This window comes from Salmo salar, chromosome ssa05, assembly GCF_905237065.1.
Source record: "Salmo salar chromosome ssa05, Ssal_v3.1, whole genome shotgun sequence".
NCBI classification, from domain to species: domain Eukaryota; kingdom Metazoa; phylum Chordata; class Actinopteri; order Salmoniformes; family Salmonidae; genus Salmo; species Salmo salar.
Window position 1 is genome coordinate 69765260 of NC_059446.1, and position 13799 is coordinate 69779058.

A 13799-nucleotide genomic window follows, 5' to 3' on the forward strand; every position below is an offset into this window, starting at 1 on the left:
TGTAGCTTGAGGTCTGGGAACACCTTTAGAATAAGGGAATCCATTTATAGGCTCAACCTTTTCCTCCTTATAAGTATGACTGTGAAGACAGTTTGGGGGAAGTCAGAGCTGCTGAAGTTCAGTTGAGGAATAGTCGTCCCCATCCAGGTGGATTTTAGGATAAGGTTCCACTGATTAAGTTTGGACCAAACCATTAGGGCGGCAGGTAGCCTAGCAGTTAGAGCAATGGGCCAGTAACTGAAAGGATGTTAGTTCGAAACCCTGAGCTGACAAGGTGAAAAAACTATTTCGATGTGCCCTTGAGCAAGGTACTTAACCCTAATTTGTCCAAGGTCGCTGTTGATAATGGCGAACCCTGGCTGTAATCCCACTCTCCCAAGGGTCTCAGGGAGAGTTGGGATATGCAAAAAAAACATTTCCAATAAAGACTTGTATGTGATAAATATAAATTATCATTTGTTTAACTGTACGATACAGTGATTGCATGACTAAGCAGTCAAGAAAACACTATTGTTCACAGTCGAATTCCTTTGATGGAAAAAATTACAGATTGTACAGAACTGATGGAAGAAATGACAGATTCTACAGAACTGTATTACTAAATGTTTCTGTTGCAACTTTGTCTACTCAGGCAGCTTGACTGTTACAAGGACAAGGGAGGATGTATATTTCTTGTGGTGAGCTTGGCTGTCTCACAAGGTTTGTTTCTGGCGCGAATATGATTCATTACTACCTACAATTTAAATATCCAATGAGGTAAAAACAATTGCTGCATTAATTTAAACTGGGACATTAGGCCTACATTTTCATTATGTTGCGCTACTGTTGTGTTTCTTTGTTTGACTATATCTCGTGTTTCAAAACTGTAGCTTAATTCAACCAACAAATCCTAAATTACTGATGATATAAGAACAGATTTGTCAATGTTTTTAAACCCAGACATTAATAAACTGTAAAATTTATCTGTTCAGATTGAACTAGTAACCTGTTTATATACATTTTATTTGGTTAGTATTTGGTAGTATTTTTCAAGATACCAAATGTACTTATTACATTCTGCTCCCCCTATGGACCCCCCCCCCAACTGACTTTTACTCTGCCCCCACCCCAACAACATTCATCACAGTTGCAGTTGTTAATATGTAGATTATCTATTTGTTTCTTATAATTTTGTTTTTATTTCACTTGGTCCTCACACACCCTAATGGTCATGCTCCTCTCTCCATGGTCATTCCCCCACACCCCTAAACAGTCTTTTGTTCTTCCTCCAACCCAATGGACATGTATTTATTCATCACTGCTACAGTTAAGATATTTATAGTGTTGTTTTTTATTACCATTTTCATTATTTTATTTAAATTAGTCCTCCTCGGGGCCTAAAATTTTCACTGTACCCTGCAATCACTCCTGCAACCCTGAATATGACTCATTACTACCTACAATTTAAATATCCAATAAGTTAAAAAACAATTCCTGTGTTAATTTAAACTGGGACATTAGGCCTACATTTTCATTATGTTTCGCTACTGTTGTGTTTCTACTTACTATTAAACACCCTGAATCTGAATCTCTAATGTACCATTGTTGTTATAGAGCTGAACATACTTGAAGGTGATATATTATACTGAACAAGTGTTGGTCCCATTTTTCATGAGCTGAAAAAGGCCACGGAAATGTCCATATGCACAAAAAGCTTATCCCTGTTAGTGAGCACTTCTCCTTTGCCAAGATAATCCATCCACCTGACAGGTGTGGCATATCAAGAAGCTGATTAAACTGCATGATCATTACACAGGTGCACATTGTGCTGGGGACAATAAAAGGCCACTATAAAAAAGGGCAGTTTTGTTACACAACAAAATTCCACAGATGTATTTTTTGGGAGGGAGCGTGCATTTGGCATGCTAACTGCAGAAATGCCCACCAGAGCTGTTACCATGGAACTGATTGTTCTTCTCTACCATAAGCCACCTCCAACAACCTTTTAGAGAACCGCAGACCACGTGTTACCATGCAAGCCCAGGACCTCCACATCCGGCTTCTTCACCTGCGGGATTGTCTGAGACCAGCCACCTGGACAGCTGATGAAACTGAGGAGTATTTCTGTCTCTAATAAAGCCCTTTTGTGGGGAAAAACTCATTCTGATTGGCTGGGCCTCGCTCCTCAGTGGGTGGTCCTATGCCCTCCCAGGCCCACCCAAGGCTGCGTCCTTGACCAGTAATGTGAAATCCATAGATTAGTGCTTAATAATGGAGCCGAAGGAGATGGCTGCCATTTTACGATCCCGTAACCAATTGCGCATGTTTTTTTCACGTTATTTGTAACTTATTTTGTACATAATGTTTCTGCCACCGTGTCTTATGACCGAAAAGAGCTTCTAGATATCAAGACAGTGATTACTCACCCCGTAATGGAGGAATACTTTTTCTTCAACGAGACAGATGGGAAGGGTTTACTTCAGATGCCCGACAAGGCCCTCATCCACGTCATTCGCAGGAGAAAGAGACGGATGTCCGGATGCCTTGTAAGGATCCGTCACCGAGAGGGTAATCTACCTTTACCATCGGTTCTATTAGCCAATGCACAATCAATCGATAATAAAATAGATGAACTACGATCACTACGATATCCTACCAATGGGACATCAAAAACTGTAATATCTTATGTTTCACCGAGTCGTAGCTGAACGATGACATGAATAACATACAGCTGGCGGGTTTTAAGCTTTTTCGGCAGGTTAGAACAGCGGCCTCTTGTAAGACAAAGGGTGGCAGTCTATGTATATTTGTAAACAACAGCTGGTGCACGACATCTAAGGAAGTCTCGAGGTTTTGCTCACCTGAGGTAGAGTATCTCATCATAAGCTGTAGACCACACTATTTCCCAAGAGAGATTTTATCTGTATTTTTCGTAGCCGTCTATATACCACCACAAACCGATGCTGGCACTTAGACCGCACTCAATAAGCTGTATACCGCCATAAGCAAACAGGAAAACGCTCATCCAGAGGCGGCGCTCCTAGTGGCCCGGGGACTTTAATGCAGGGAAACTCCAATCTGTTTTACCTCATTTCTACCAGCATGTTAAATGTGCAACCAAGAAGGGGGGAAAAAAACTCTAGACCACCTTTACTCCACACAGAGAGACGCATACAACGCTCTCCCTCGCCCTCCATTTGGCAAGGGAGAATAATTCTATCCTCCTGATTCCTGCTTACAAGCAAAAACTAAAGCAGGAAGAATCAGTGACTCGGTCAATAAGAAAGTGGTCAGAAGAAGCAGATGCTAAGCTACAGGACTGTTTTGCTAGCACAGACTGGAATATGTTCTGGGATTCTTCCGATGGCATTGAGGAGTACACCACATCAGTCACTGGCTTCATCAATAAGTGCATCGATGACGTCGTCCCCACAGTGACCGTACGACATACCCCAAACAGAAGCCATGGACTACAGGTAACATCCGCACTGAGCTAAAGGGTTGAGCTGCCGCTTTCAAGAAGTGGGACTCTAACCTGGGAGAAGCGGGACTCTAACCCTCCTACGAACCTTCAAACAGGCAAAGTGTCAATACAGAACTAAGATTGAATCGTACTACACCAGCTTTGACGCTCATCAAATGTGGCAGGGCTTGCAAACTACTCCAGACTACAAAGGGAGGCACAGCCACGAGCTGCCCAGTGACACGAGCCTACCAGACGAGCTACATTTTTCCTATATGCGCGCTTCGGGGCAAGTAACACTGAAGCATGCATGAGAGCATCAGCTGTTCCGGACAACTGTGTGATCACGCTCTCCGTAGCCGATGTGAGTAAGACCTTTAAACAGGTCAACATTCACAAAGACGCAGGCCTGTAGCCATGAAGTGCTTTGAAAGGCTGGTCATGGCTCACATCAACACCATTATCCCAGAAACCCTAGACCACATCCAATTTGTATACCGCCCCAACAGATCAACAATCTCTATTGCACTCCACATTGCCCTTTCCCACTTGGACAAAAGGAACACCTATGTGAGAGTGCTATTCATTGACTACAGCTCAGCGTTCAACAACATAGTGCCCGCAAAGCTCATCACTAAGGTAAGGACCCTGGGATTATACACCTTCCTCTGCAACTGGATCCTGGGCTTCCTGACAGGTCGCCCCAAGAGGAGAGGGCAGGCAACAACACATCCGCCACGCCGATCCTCAACACAGTGGCTGCACAGGGGTGTGTGCTTAGTCCCCCCGTACTCCCTGTTCACCCATGACTGTGTCCACATCACTAAGGACCTATCATGGTCCAAGCACACCAACACAGTCGTGAAGAGGGCACGACAACACCCCTTTCCCCTCAGGAGGCTGAAAATATTTACCATGGGCCAAAAGATCCTCAAGAAGTTATACAGCTGTACTATTGAGAGCATCTTGACTGGCTGCATCACCGCTTGGTACGGCAACAGCTTGGCATCTGACCGCAAGGCACTACAGAGGGTAGTGTATATGACCCAGTACATATCTGGGGCCAAGCTCCCTGCCATCCAGGACCTCCATACCAGGCGGTGTCAGAAGAAGCCCCTAAAAATGGTCAAAGATTCCAGCCACTGTTGTCTCTGCTACCACATGACAAGCGGTACTGGAGAACCAAGTCAAGGACCAAAAGGATTCTGAACAGCTTCTACCCCCAAGCCACAAGACTGCTAAGCAGATGATCAAATGGCCACCCAGACTATTTTTTGTTGTTGTTGCACTGGCTCTATGACTCTACCCACACACTCACACATACTACACCAACACTCCTACACACACTCACAAAAACACACACCAAAGCATATGTTGATGCCTCACTCACACAGACACACTATCACATTCTTCACATACACTGCTGCTACTCTGTTTATTATCTATCCTGATGGCCTAGTCAATTTTACCCCTACCTACAGTGCCTTCAGAAATATCAAAGTGTAATTATATTTTACAAATTTAAAATGAAAAGCTGAAATGTCTTGAGTCAATAGCTATTCAACCCCGTTGTTAATTGTTAAGGCAAGCCTGAATAAGTTCAGGAGTAAAAATTTGCTTAACATGTCATAGGTTGCCTGGACTCTGTGCAGTGATAGTGTTTAACAGGATTTTTTAATGACTACCTCATCTTTGTACCTCACACACAATTATCTGTAAGGTACATCATTTGGGCAGTGAATTTCAAACAGATTCAACCACAAAGGTTTACAATGCCTCGCATTGAAGGACACCTAATGGTAGATGGGTAAAAATAAAAAAGCAGACTTTGAATATCCCTTTGAGCATGATGAAGTTATTAATTACACTTTGGATGGTGTATCAATACACCTAGTCACTACAAACATTCAGGCGTCCTCCCTAACTCAGTTGCCGGAGAGGAGGGAAACAGCTCAGGGATTTCACCATGAAGCCAATGGTGACTTTAAAACAGTTGCAGAGTTTAATGGCTGTGATAGGAGAAAACTGAGGATGGATCAACAACATTATAGTTACTCCACACTACTAACCTAATTGACAGAGTGAAAAGAACAAAGACTGTACAGAATAAACATATTCCAAAACATGCATGCTGTTTGCAACAAGGCACTAAAGTAATACTGCAAATAATGTGGCAAAGCAATTAACCTTTTGTCCTGAAAACTGTTTTATGTTTGGGGCAAAAACAATACCACACATTACTGAGTACCACTCTACATATTTTCATGCAAAGTAGTGGCTGCCTCATGTTATGGATATGCTTGTAATTGTTAAGGACTGGGGAGTTCTTCATGATTAACAAAAAAAGTATTGGAGCTAAGCACAGGCAAAAGCCTAGAGGAAAATCTGGTTGTCTGCTTTCCACCAGACACTGGGAGATGAATTCACCTTTCAGCAGGACATTAACCTAAAACACAAGGCCATATCTACACTGGAGATGCTTACCAAGAAGAGAGTGACTGTTCCTAAGTGGCCGAGTTACAGTTTTGACTTAAATCTACTTGCACAATCCAGCTGTGGAAAGATCTTAGAGATTTACTCAGAAAGACTCAGTTGTAGCTGCTGCCAAAGGTGCTTCAACAAAGTATTGACTAAGGGGTGTGAATACTTATGTAAATTAGATATTTCTGTGTTTCATTTTCAACAGATTAGCAACATTTTCTAAAAACAGGTTTTCACTTTGTCACCATGGGGTTTTGTGTGTAGATGGGTAAGAAAAATAATTGATTGAATCTATTTTGAATTCAAGCAACACAACAATATGTGGAATAAGTCAAGGAGTATGAATATTTTTGGATGGCACTGTACATGTACATATTACCTCAATAAACTCAACAACCTCTTACCTCCGCACATTGGCTCGGTAGCGGTACTCCTTGTATAGAACCTCGTTATTGATATTTTGTGTTATTATTTCCCTTTTTTCTTATTTGCACATTTTTCGTACTTTTTTAACTCTGCATTGTTGGTAAAGGCTCGTAAGTAAGCCTTTCACGGTAAAGTGGCGTCTGCTGTGTCCCTTTTCCCTCCCACATATGTGACCCTCCTCTAGATGCGGTTTGTTGTCAACGGATACGTTTGTCTGTCCCATGCACTACATTAGACCCAAGCTCAGTCACAGAGGAAGTTGATCAACCCATGTACAAACTGAGGTAAATTTTAATTCAGTCATTCTGTCTGTAGGGGTTTCATCTGCATGCATTATGATTGCATCGGATTCAATATATTCTTTAAGAATATGTAATTTGATATGTCCATTTGTACAATTTAAAGATGTGTCAATAATTACACTGAGTGGGTTAATCATCATGAAAATATATTAGACTGGACTGTGAATTAATTTAAATTGTAACTTTCTCCCTGTCAATCTGTAGTCAGACATACAGATGTATGATCTTAATTTGACCTACAGTTGCAGTCAGAAGTTTACATACACCTTAGCCAAATACATTTCAACTAAATGTTTCACAATTCCTGACATTTAATCCTAGTAAGAATTCCCTGTCTTAGGTCAGTTAGGATCACCACTTTATTTTAAGAATGTGAAATGTCAGAATAATAGTAGAGAGAATCATTTATTTCAGCTTTTATTTCTTTCATCACATTCCCAGTGGGTCAGAAGTTTACATACTGTACACTCAATTAGTATTTGGTAGCATTGCCTTTAAATTGTTTAACGGGTCAAACATTTTGGGTAGCCTTCCACAACCTTCCCACAATAAGTTGAGTGATTTTTGGCCCATTCCTCCTGACCGAGCCGGTGTAACTGAGTCAGGTATGTAGGCCTCCTTGCTCACACACGCTTTTTCAGTTCTGCCTACAGATTTTCTATAGGATTGAGGTCAAGGCTTTGTGATGGCCACTCCAATACCTTCACTTTGTTGTCCTTAAGCCATTTTGCCACAACTTTGGAAGTGTGCTTGTGGTCATTGTCCAATTGGAAGACCCATTTGTGACCAAGCTTTAACTTCCTGACTGATGTCTTGAGATGTTGCTTCAATATGTCCACATAATTGTCCTTCCTCATGATGCCATCTATTTTGTGAAGTGCACCAGTCCCTCCTGCAGCAAAGCACCCCCACAACATGATGCTGCCACCCCCGTGCTTCACGGTTTGGATGGTAATCTTCGGCTTGCAAACCTCCCCCTTTTTCCTCCAAACATAACGATGGTCATTATGGCCAAACAGTTCAATTTTTGTTTCATCAGACCAGAGGACATTTCTCCAAAAAGTACCATATTTGTCCCCATGTGCAGTTGCAAACCGTAGTCTGGCTTTTTTATGGCTTCTTCCTTGCTGAGCGGCCTTTCAGGTTATGTCGATATGGGACTCGTTTTACTGTGGATATAGATACTTTTGTACCTGTTTCCTCCAGCATCTTCACAAGGTCCTTTTCTGTTGTTCTGGGATTGATTTGCACTTTCCGCACCAAAGTACGTTCATCTCTAGGAGACAGAACGCGTCTCCTTCCTGAGCAGTATGACGGCTGCGTGTTTATACTTGTGTACTAATGTTTGTACAGATGAACGTGGTACCTTCAGGCGTTTGGAAATTGCTCCCAAAGATGAACCAGACTTGTGGAGGTCTGCAATTCTTTCTTTTTTTCTGGGCTGATTTCTTTTGATTTTCCCATAATGTCAAGCAAAGAGGCACTGAGTTTGAAGGTAGGCCTTGAAATACATCCACAGGTACCCCTCCAATTCACTCAAATGATGTCAATTAGCCTATCAGAAGCTTCTAAAGTCATAACATCATTTTCTGGAATTTTCCAAGCTGGTTAAAGGCACAGTCAACTTAGTGTATGTAAACTTCTGACCCACTGGAATTGTGGTACAGTGAATTATAAGTGAAATAATCTGTCTGTAAACAATTGTTGGAAAAATGACTTGTGTCATGCACAAAGTAGATGTCCGAACAGACTTGCCAAAACTTTCGTTTGTTAACAAGAAATTTGTGGAGTGGTTGAAAAACAAGTTTTAATGACTCCAACCTAAGTGCATGTAAACTTATGACTTCAACTGTATATTGTCACAGCTAAATAATCGTGCAGCAACAGGATTTGAACGATTTGCCCATAATGTTGGGCTCCGAGTGGCGCAGTGGTCTAAGGCACTGCATCTCAGTGCTTGAGACGTCACTACAGACACCCTGGTTTGAATCCAGGCTGTAACACAACCGGCTGTAATTTGGAGTCCCATAGGGCGGTGCACAATTGGACCAGCGTCGTCCGGGTTTGGCATGTTGTAGGCTGTCATTGTAAATAAGAATTGTTCTTACTGACTTGCCTAGTTAAATAAAAACATTTTAAAAAATGTTGCTTGATTTGACAGGCGCTGGTGGTTAGGCTATTAGCTGGCCAAAAGTAAGCAACATGAAAAGTGAAATACTCTTAATATAACCGTGTGTTAGTGTGGCTTTTCAGTGAATTTATGTAAATCACGAACCTTAAGTGCAGGAAAATTCTCAGCAACAAAGACTGATCAAATTAAGATGCTACATCTGTAATGTATTCAGGGCAGGTCCGAGGTCTACTCGATGGTATAAGTGTTACAGTATACCGTTGGTTTTGTGTTATCAGTGTTGCGGCTTTAATCTCTCCATTTCTCCTGACATCTCTTTGACATTGGCCTATCACGTAAGTGTGAATACAACCCATTTATTTTATCGCTCTAATTTCTTGATGTCCTTCCTTGTTCAAATCTTTTGTATTCACAAGGAATTGGATGTTTTCATTCAAGCACTATTCATATAATATCCATTCACATACAGTATTAGAATGACTTTGAATGGGAATTACACGTTTTTCTTTTGTCTATTTCTACTGTTATAGTGTGAATTGTCAGTTGACAAGAACCAGCACAGAGAATGACTTTGTATACATTTCTCCTGCTGAGTGTGATTAGCCAGCACACTTTGACTATGGTAAGATACATCACGTCACTGTGTATAGCTTGCCCAATAGTGTTTAAATTGAAATATCACAATTATAAATGACCAAATATGATGTATTTAAAAGGTAACCATTGTAGTCAGATTAGAGATTAGTTCATGTGTTTCTGTTTCTGTGTGACTCCACAGCCAACTTCAACAGTAGGAGGTATAGCAGGTACTTTACCCAGAAATATAACCAACAGTCACTTAAATTATGGGTCAGGCACATAACAGGGTGCTAAACCTCAGAAAATACTGTGCCGTTTAAAATGTAATCCTGGGTGAATTATCCTTAATGGTTTTGGTAATGAGGATCTAATGATTACTGATGAGAAACATTCCAACACATCACATGTCAACAATGATTTCATCATATCTACAGTGAGCAATCATGTCATTGTTGGACTAATGACTTGTTTTCAGAGCTAGATCCTGTAACACTACAATAACTGTGACCCTACTCACAACCTTCTGGGAATATGGCCGAATACAAAGACTGTAGTTATTCCCTCTGCAAGGCAATCAAACAAGCGAAATGTCAGTATAGAGACAAAGTGGAGTCGCAATCCAACGGCTCAGACACGAGACATATGTGACAGGGTCTACAGACAATCACAGACTACAAAAGGAAAACCAGCCACATCACGGACACAGATGTCTTGCTTCCAGACTGTTACGAATCCCTTTGGCCCTGCAGCGGAGATGTAAACGAGACCCGTAACATAACTCATAATAGTCATCATGGTGTCATCAATAATAGTCATCAATAGTGAATAGTGATAAAAGACAAATCATAATAGTGAAAAGAAACAGTGAGAACTAATAACCACAGACAACTTAAATTTACCGTCAAACTCTATTGGTTTATTGCTTAAACACACGGTAATGGGGTGTGGGAAGAGAGGCTGAGCTGGACCCAAGGAAATAAACAATAATCCAAAAAACACCCCTAAACTAGACTAGCCTACTTCAGTAACAGCTAGCTAACTATCCAAAAATACAGTGGGTGGTCCGCCCAGTTCTAACTAGTGTATTTAGACACTGTTTTCCTGATTGGTGACTGATTGGGGAATGATTATTGCCACCTGTGAGGGGAGAAGGAGAGAAAAGAAATACACACACAGGATACACACTCAGGATACCTGTATCTGTAACAACAAACTAAACACCTTCTTTGCCCGCTTAGAGGACAATACAGTGCCACCGACGCGGCCCGCTACCAAAGACTGTGGGCTTTCCTTCTATGTGGCCGACGTGAGTGAGACATTTAAACATGTTAACCCACGCAAGGCTGCCGGCCCAGACCGCATCCCTAGCCGCTTCCTGAGAGCATGCGCAGACCAGCTGGCTGGTGTGTTTACAGACATATTCAATCTCTCCCTATCCCAGTCTGCTGTCCCCACATGCTTCAAGATGGCCACCATTGTTCCTGTACCCAAGAAGGCAAAGGTAACTGAACTAAATTAATATTGCTCCATAGCACTCACATCTGTCATCATGAAGTGCTTTGAGAGACTAGTCAAGACTCATATCACCACCTTACCTGTCACCCTAGACCCACTTCAATTTGCTTACCGCCCCAATAGGTCCACAGAAGATGCAATGCCATCACACTGCCCTATCCCGTCTGGACAAGAGGAATACGTAAGAATGCTGTTCATTGACTATAGCTCAGCATTCAACACCATAGTACCCTCCAAGATCATCATTAAGCTTGAGGCCCTGGGTCTCAACCCTGCCATGTGCAATTAGGTCCTGGACTTCCTGACGGGCCGCCCACAAGTGGTGAAGGTAGGAAAAACATCTCTACTTCGCTGATCCTCAACACTGAGGCCCCACAAGGGTGCGTGCTCAGCCCCATCCTGTACTCCCTGTTCACCCATGACCGTGTGACCATTCACGCCTCCAACTCAATCATCAAGTTTGCAGACGACACAACAGTAGTGGGCTTCATTGCCAACAACGACGAGACGTGAGGGCGGGCACTCAAAGTGTCAGGAAAACAACCTCTCACTCAACGTCAACAAAACAAAGGAGATGATCGTGGGCTTCAGGAAACAGCAGAGGGAGCAGCCCCCATCCACATAGGGACAGCAGTGGAGAAGGTGGAAAGTTTTAAGTTCCTCGACGTACACATCACAGACAAACTGAAATGGTCCACCCACACAGACAGTGTGGTGAAGAAGGTGCAACAGTGCCTCTTCAACCTCAGGAGGCTGAAGAAATGTGGCTTGTCACCTAAAACAATCACAAAATTTAGAGATGCTCAATTGAGAGCATCCCGTCGGGCTGTATCACTGCCTGGTACGGCAACTGCTCCACGCACAACCGTAAGGCTCTCCAGAGGGTGGTGCTGTCTGCACAACTCATCACCGGGGGCAAACTACCTGCCCTCCAGGACACCTACAGCACCCGATGTCACAGGAAGGCCAAAAATATCAAGGACAACAACCACCCAGCTACTGCATGTTCACCCCACTACCATCCAGAAGGTGAGGTCAGTACAGGTGCATCAAAGCTGGGACCGAGAGACTAAAAAACAGCTTCCATATCAAGGCCATCAAAATGTTAAACAGCAATCACTAACACAGAGAGGCTGCTGCCAACATACAGACTTGAAATCATTGGCATCTTAAATAAAAGTATCACTAGTCACTAATAATGCCACTTTAATAATTTTTACATATCTTGCATTCCTCATCTCATATGTACAGTTGCAGTCGGAATTTTACATACACTTAGGTTGGAGTCATTAAAACTTGTTTTTCAACCACCATTTCTTGTTAACAAACTATAGTTTTGGGAAGTCGGTTAGGACATCTACTTTGTGCATGACACAAGTAATTTTTCCAACAATTGTTTACAGACAGATTACTTCACTTATAATTCACTGTATCACAATTCCAGTGGGTCAGAAGTTTACATACACTAAGTTAACTGTGCCTTGAAACAGCTTGGAAAACTCCAGAAAATTATGTCATGGCTTTAGAAGCTTCTGATAGGCTAATTGACATAATTTGAGTCAATTGGAGGTGTACCTGTGGATGTATTTCAAGGCCTACCTTCAAACTCAGTGCCTCTTTGCATGACATCATGGGAAAATCAAAAGAAATCAGCCAAGACCTCAGAAAAAAAATTGTGGACCTCCACAAGTCTGGTTCATCCTTGGGAGCAATTTCCAAACGCCTGAAGGTACCACGTTCATCTGTACAAACATTAGTATGCAAGTATAAACACCATAGGACCACGCAGCTGTCATACCGCTCAGGAAGGAGACGTGTTCTGTCTCCTAGAGATGAACGTACTTTGGTGTGAAAAGTGCAAATCAATCCCAGAACAACAGCAAAGGACCTTGTGAAGATGCTGGAGGGAACGGGTACAAAAGTATCTATATCCACAGTAAAACGAGTCCTATATCGACATAACCCGAAAGGCCGCTCAGCAAGGAAGAAGCCACTGCTCCAAAACCGCCATAAAAACGCCAGACTACGGTTTACAACTACACATGGGGACAAAAATCATACTTTTTGGAGAAATGTCCTCTGGTCTGATGAAACAAAAATTGAACTGTTTTGCCATAATGACCATCATTATGTTTGGAGGAAAAAGGGGGAGGCTTGCAAGCCGAAGATCACCATCCAAACCGTGAAGCACGGTGGTGGCAGCATCATGTTGTGGGGGTGCTTTGCTGCAGGAGGGACTGGTGCACTTCACAAAATAAATGTTATCATGAGGAAGGAAAATTATGTGGATATATTGAAGCAACATCTCAAGACATCAGTCAGGAAGTTAAAGCTTGGTCGCAAATGGGTCTTCCAAATGGACAATGACCCCAAGCATACTTCCAAAGTTGTGGCAAAATGGCTTAAGGACAACAAAGTGAAGGTATTGGAGTGGCCATCACAAAGCCCTGACCTCAATTCTATAGAAAATGTGTGGCCAGAACTGAAAAAGCGTGTGCGAGCAAGGAGGCCTACAAACCTGACTCAGGTAGACCAGCTCTGTCAGGAGTAATGGTTCAAAATTCACCCAACTTATTGTGGGAAGCTTGTGGAAGGCTACCCGAAACGTTTGACCCAAGTTAAACAAGTTAAAATGTAAAGGCAATGCTACCAAATACTAATTGAGTGTATGTAAACTTCTGACCCACTGGGACTGTGATGAAAGATAAAAGCTGAAATAAATCATTCTCTCTACTATTATTCTGACATTTCACATTCTTAAAATAAAGTGGTGATCCTAACTGACCTAAGACAGGGAATTTTTACTAGGATTAAATGTCAGGAATTGTGATAAACTGAGTTTAAATGTATTTGGCTAAGGTGTATGTAAACTTCCGACTTCAAGTGTATTTTATACTTTCTATTGCATCTTGCCTATGCCGTT